The following is a 6,787-nucleotide window of genomic DNA, read 5'->3' as shown; positions in this document are numbered from 1 at the left end:
ATTTTACAGATTTCCAACACACTTTCAGGATGCTACCTTTGGAACCAAATGCCCCGTTTCCACCCAGCAGTACGATTCAGTTCGGTACTCATACTTTCAGTTCCCACAGTGAAAAGTTGTGGATGGTCCCAACGGAAGCGTTCCTTAGCGTCCCCATGTTTGGTCCCCCCTCTGTTGGGGTACCTAGCACACAGATCTGGTACTAAAAGGTGGAGCTGTGAACACTGCAGTCTGATTGGTCAGTAGAGGACGGTCACTCTGCTCAGGGCTGAGCTGTGTCTGGTTTTGAGGCTCATGTAACCACTGTTCATACTGTGGAGAGTTTTATTAGTAAACTGTAACTTGTGCTGGACGGAGCAGTGAGTGACAACAACCCCGCCCACATTTAAGAGTGGAGTAGAAACACTAGGGTCTAGGTACCATGTCTGAAGGGTTCCTTTTGGTTCCAAAGGTACTGTACTGAAAGTGTTTTGGTGGAAACAGGGCTAAAATAGGGATGTTTGCCTCATGAAGGGTTAGTCATGAAATGTTGCAGCATTAAAATCATTATTTTTTCATGTTAGACAGTCTTTTCTACAAGCTTCTTGTCCCTCTCATATGCACCTGTTTGGAGATGGATGTGTGAAATATTCCTTTGTTTTGAATTAGGACAAGTTAAAAACATGAGCAACTTGTTCTGAGATGTGAATATAAAGAAGCCCTGAAGCAGCAGAAACAGATAGCAGATAACAGAGCTCAAGAAAAGAGGAAGATTATTCAGTCAGATGCAGCTCTGTATCAGGACGACCTTCGGCCAACTTCTTTGAAAATTCAGGGGACAAAGAAAAAGGGATATTGCACATGTCTAAGGGGATATGAGGAATTATATGGAGTCAATACAAATATGAGGGACAACTGAAATGAGCACATCTGAAAATGAATTGAACCCAGTGACACTGCCCTCTAGAATCATACTGCAAACAATTCAGTGATTCATATATGAAGCAATTAATACCTCTGGGACCAGTTTTGTAGTATGTATGACATTTAAGGCTTAATGTCTCCTTAGCTGAGGGACTTGCACAGTTGCACAAAATCCCTTAAAAGGTTTCCTTAGTTAAGAAAAAACATTAACTCGCTGAACTGAAAGAGATTTTAAAGTAAAGGTTTGTTTGTTTGTGACGCTTGTTATCGTCTCACAGAGTTGTCTTATAGTTAGATTGTAAAAAAAAATGGCAGAAGAAAAGAAGACAATGAAACCATATTGGTCCGAGGAGGAAAAGATTAAACTTCTGGAGGAATACGATCATACAGAGCACAAACTACAAAGTTTATTTGATCCTCAAATACCAGAGAACAAAAAATAACTGTAGGAAGAAGCTACAAAAATGAATTCAGTCAAATCTAAAGTGTAAAATCAAAAGTGTATCAGCTGACACTTCTAAGGCCAGGGTGTGTTAGTGTTTTTCATTTATCACCATAAACTCAGTTGTGTTGCAGTTAAGATAAAGTCAGAGGTACCTTAATTTGTTTGTTACCTTGCTTTGACTACAAAGGTCTTTTGTGCAACGGCCTAAGGATTCCTTAATTATAAGACCAAGACAAAGAGAAAACCATCAATACTTAAGTGAACATTTTAAGAAGACTTAAGCGTGTTTAGTGCAATTGATTTTATTTTATTTTGAGGAACCCTTAACTAGGACTTGAGGGAAAATCTTAACTTTGCAACTGGCCCCTGTACTTTTACCTCAGTGGGATTTTGAAGTAAGGACTGTCATTTAAAATTTGAGTATATATTTCTGTTTGTCAGAGGGGGGAAAGTTTATACTATAAAAGATCACCAGAAACTCGGTCATGTTGCAGTGATAGAGTCTGAGGTACCTTAAGTTTTTTTTGTTTGGTTTTTTTTTACTTTGCATTGGTAGCTAAGGTCTTTTGCACAACAGTCTAGGGATTCCTTAAGTATAGGACCAAGACAAGGAGAAAAACAGAAATACTTATGTGAACATTTGATTAAAGAGAAGACTTAAGGGTGTTTTGTGCAGCTGGATCCTTTACTTTTACCTCAATGGGATTTTGAATTAAGGGCTTTTATTTGTAATTGAGTATATACTGGTCAGTGGAGAAGATTATACCATAAAATATCAACATAAACTCAGTCATTTTGCAGTTAAGATAGAGTCTGAGGTACCTTAGGTTTTTTGTTTGTTTGGTTTTTTCTTTGGTTGCTAAAGTTCCTTAAGTATAGGACCAAGACAAGGAGAAAACCATAAATACTTATGTGAACATTTTAAGGAAACCTTAAGGAGAAGACTTAGGGGTGTTTTGTGCAACAAATTTTTATTTTGAGGAAACCTTAACTCGGACTTTAAGGAAAATCTTAACATAAGGGGTCTTGTGCGGCTGGCCCCGTGAAATTTTGAATGATGGACTTTTATTTGTAATTGAGCATATATATATTGGTTAGAGGAGAAAAAAGATTATACCATAAAAGATCACCGTAAACTCCATAATGTTGCAGTTAAGATAGAGTCAGACGTACCTTAAGTTTTGTTTTTGTTTTTGTTTTTTTTACCTTGCTTTGGTTGCTAATGTCTTTTGTGCAACAGTCCAGGAATTCCTTAAGTAGGCTACAAGACAAAGAGAAAACCATGAATACTTAAGTGAACAATTTAAGGAAACCTTAGGGGGAAGACTTAAGGGGTGTTTTGTGCAACTGATTTTATTTTGAGGAAGCCTTAACTAGGACTTTAAGGAAAATCTTAACTTAAGGTGTTTTGTACAACTAGCCCCAGTGTGATTTTGAATTAAGGACTTTTATTTTTAAGTACAGTACAGGAGTATATCTTTTAAGTAGGCTACTGCTGCAGCATAAGTTTGGGCCATTTTATTGCGTAACATACTTTTTTTTGACTATTTTAATTTGAATACATTTTTCTCTTGTAGATATAGTTTTAAAAAATCGTAGTATTTTTTCAGCCAGCAGCAGGGTGTGACAGTTTCCCTGGTTGGACGCTCTGCAACACACACACCAGGAACAATCATGATCATTATATGATTAAATGTATCCCACTGATGTGAAACTCTCTTGTCAGTCCAATTTTCTCCACAAATTAAACCCTTTATTTGAGGCAAATGACTTCGACTCCTCCCTGTAATCTCGCTCCTCTCCCCGAGGTGTCAAAATAAACCAAACACCCCACAACAACCGTCCCCAGTACATTTGGAGATCTCTTCTGCCCGCTAATTGCCTCCAGTAATTATGTCACACACTCTCCATCATGGATCCAGTGTGGGAGCAGCGCTGCTGGGAACAAAGGAAAAAGAAAAGGGGCTCCTCTTTAAAAGTTTCGACTGTGTCTGCAAATGGATTCTGTTTGTATGAATAAACATCAGCTCTGCAAGACTCCTCTGTGTTTGCACACTGAGGGACCAAAGGCCCTTTTCCTTTTCCGTCGGAATTAGCGTCACAACTGAGCCGGCCGCGTCTTATTACCATCATCATCAGCATCAGCATAACACAGGCTGCAGCAGCATCACACGCTTCTTGTTCTGCTGCAGCTTTCTCTCAGCTCCATCCTGCCTTCAGCGCATATGCATCATGGAGATCTCAGCTCCTGGTCTGATTATTTCTGGCGTTAAATACAGCTGAATGAGTTCCCCCTCGTTCCCAAACCTTTCCTCAGATGTCTGCCTATGATAGAAGCGCCTATGAACGCACACATGAGGCAGGAATGCAACAGGAAATGCACAATTACAGCCGGAGTTTGTATCATGGCTTATCTAAACATGAGTCAGAAATAATTTGGTCTTTGCATTTCCTGCAAATTAATACGGAGGTCACATGTAGAAGCGTTAGAGAGAAGGCTGTGCTGCTCTGTGTGTGCAGGAACATGCATGATCTTTCCTTTCTAACTGTTAACCAGAGTAAAATATGCCATGGTAGTGCAGCAAGCTTCCGTGTGATGGGCAACAGGTGGTGTGTGTGTGTGTGTGTGTGTGTGTGTGTGTGTGTGTGTGTGTGAGAGAGAGAGAGAGAGAGAGAGAGAGAGAGAAGGAGAAATAGAAGGAGGGAGTGAGGCACATCTGCCAGGCCATCATAGCTCACTGGCTGGATATTCACACCTCCCAGTCCGACCAGCAAACAGGATGCGGCGCTCTGTGAGTGTGCGCCGTGTAGTCAGACAGATTAAGGAGGGGTGGAGGAGGAGGAGGAGGAGGGGAGAGGAGGAGGGGGTTGATACTGTTAAACAACCCGCATTTATGACCTGCAGCCGGCGCGTCTGACAAACAAGAGCAAATACACAGTGCGGTGATGGGGAGCTAAGTATCCATGTGTGTATCCATCCAGCTGCACCAATATGGATGATTTACAGTCGATACCTCGTGCTCCATGTTCCTGTCTCATGCCAGCAGTGTTTCATATGGAGGCTGCTGTGTTCTCCTCTGAGAGCCTCCTGGACTCACTGCGAACATTGTGTCTGCTTCTAATTGAGTCCTGGTCGGAGTCGAGTCACAAAGAGCCGTTGTCCGTCCACGGTTAATCGATTTTATTGCGCTGTAACCAAATGTTTCGTGACTTTTCAGACATGACTGCAGATGAGTTCATTCTCACTCTTCCTCTTCTGTAATCCTCCTCTTCTTCACCTCCCTCCCACACCTCTGCTGGCAGAGACGGTGAGATTTATAAAGGATATGCTCATGGATCAATTCAAGATGAATGTGTTGTAGAAACATCTGTAATTTGTAAAAGATTATGAGCATAATATGGGCATATAAACTGATGTTCCACAAACGAAATGCATTGCAAATCATCTCATTGTCAACATAATATACCCAAAACTATAATAAGCAATGTCTAATAATATATAAATGTGTTTAAATAAATTTGGCTGTATGATAAGGTGTGCATGAATTGTGTGCAGGAGGCTATTTGGAACTTTTAAAACGCCGAACCTCATAAGGAAATCTAACAATTATATGTTGTTTGAGCACCAGCAAAGGCAAAACTGCGCAAAGCTACTACCTCAAACAATTTTCCAACTCCTTAATAAATATCCTTGAATTCGGCATCACACACACCTTCAAGAACTGCATATTAACATTGTTTCCCAGGTTATTCCCAGGCTTTCACCAAAACAGCATAAAGCTCGGAGCGGTGCTGATAGGAGCCTGGAAGAAATGGCCTCATGCGCAGGTTATATCCAATATTGTAATTATATATGTCTAATAATATATAAATGTGCATTTTTTATATGTGGCCTTATGCTAAGATGTGCTACTCCAATCATTTTGCTTTTTGGGGACTTTAAAAACGCCGAACCTCATAAGGAAATGTGGCGATTAAATGTTGTTTGCGCACCAGCAAAGGCAAAACTGCGCGAAGCTGCAACTTCAGTCGGTTTCCCCAACTCCTTACAGAATATCCTTAAATTCGGCCTCTGTATACACCTTCAGCTACTGTATATTAACAATGCTTCCTTTGCCATTCCCTGACTTTGACCAGCATAAAGCTTGGAGCATAAAGGGGGCTTAAAAGATAGGAGTCTGAGAGAAATGGTCTCATGCGCAGGACGGGATCTTGTGTCATAATTTATTTCTCATACATTGTCTTGTAATGAAATAGAGTTTGGAGTCCTCCCAGAGAGTCGGTTTCCAAACATGCACTGGACGCCTCCAATACACAAAAACGCTGCCGTCATTATCCCAGTGGGGCCATAAGTGCTCTGTTTTTTGTTAGCTCCAATAGACAATTTACCATCCAGTCTGCCTAATGAATCACCGTGTGCAGCGCAGAAGAAAAGTGTCGCTTATCACCCTATGATGAAGTGCAAACAGCCCATCATCGACTCCCGTTGCTGCCCAGGGAGGGAGGGGGGGGGGCGTGAATCTCCACACCCGGATGGAAGTGGCTCCCACCGGCCACATAATGTGACACATGCATAAAAATAACACCTTGCGCTCGCACCTTGGCCTGCACTTTTGGCACAAAACCGATTAGATTTGGCACCTTTTTACGCAATATTCTGGTATAAGGACAGAGTTGAGTGTCTCCAGGGTGTGATCAGCGGCCTGCCTGCAGACTGAGGAGGCCTCAGAGAAATTTAAATGAAAGAAAATGAAGTATAATATTGTTTCTGTGCCTCTCCAGTGAGGCCCAGAGGCAAACGGCATGAAGAACAGTTTACACTCACTAAAGGCACTGTTTAGAGCATGTTCTCTACATTACATGTCACAAACCATAGATGGAGATCCATGAGACGCAACATGATCATCATCATTACATATTATTATCAAACATCCCCTATCAATCACTTGTTAATGCCACACGTCTCGGCCATGTAATAAACCTGACCTTTGCTGAACTCTGTGAAATAAATCACCCATGAGCACCACTACAGTAATGTAAACTCAAAGCACACAGCGTTTGTTCTGGCCCCTGAGGGACCACTAGGAGCTGGACTGTTGCTCAACCGCTCCGTTTTGTTTGATGGGAACATTTCCCAGATCTAAACAGGCCCTAATAAATATCACTTGTTGTTGATGCCGTAAAGCTCCACAATGGCCACGGTGAGTTTTAAAGGATTTGAGTTTAAACAGCTTTTGGCACCTGCGTCCGTGTGCAAAGGTCATAATGAATGGGATTTTAAGTAGACACGTCCAGGTAGGCTTTCAGGAGAGCCAAGAGCAACAGTTTGAGGTCTGAGAGAGGGACAGCGCCGGGCCAGGACAAATTGAAACGGGTTGCCTCGAGGTATTCCAGCTATTTTCATTTGTTTCTGTTAAGTCACTTAGGTCCGGGCTCCAA

The 6,787-nt window shown here is 41.6% G+C and overlaps 1 long non-coding RNA gene across 1 annotated transcript in view; it reads right to left on the bottom strand.

The window, feature by feature from the left end:
• LOC125889201 (uncharacterized) overlaps positions 1-6,787 on the bottom strand; it is a 409,754-nt gene that overhangs the window by 143,367 nt on the left and 259,600 nt on the right. The gene's annotated exons all lie outside the window — the stretch shown is intronic.

Source organism: Epinephelus fuscoguttatus, linkage group LG5, assembly GCF_011397635.1.
Source record: "Epinephelus fuscoguttatus linkage group LG5, E.fuscoguttatus.final_Chr_v1".
Taxonomy (NCBI): Eukaryota; Metazoa; Chordata; class Actinopteri; order Perciformes; family Serranidae; genus Epinephelus; species Epinephelus fuscoguttatus.
The sequence above is the reverse complement of the archived record's forward strand: the minus strand, read 5'-3'. Positions and strand labels throughout refer to the sequence as shown.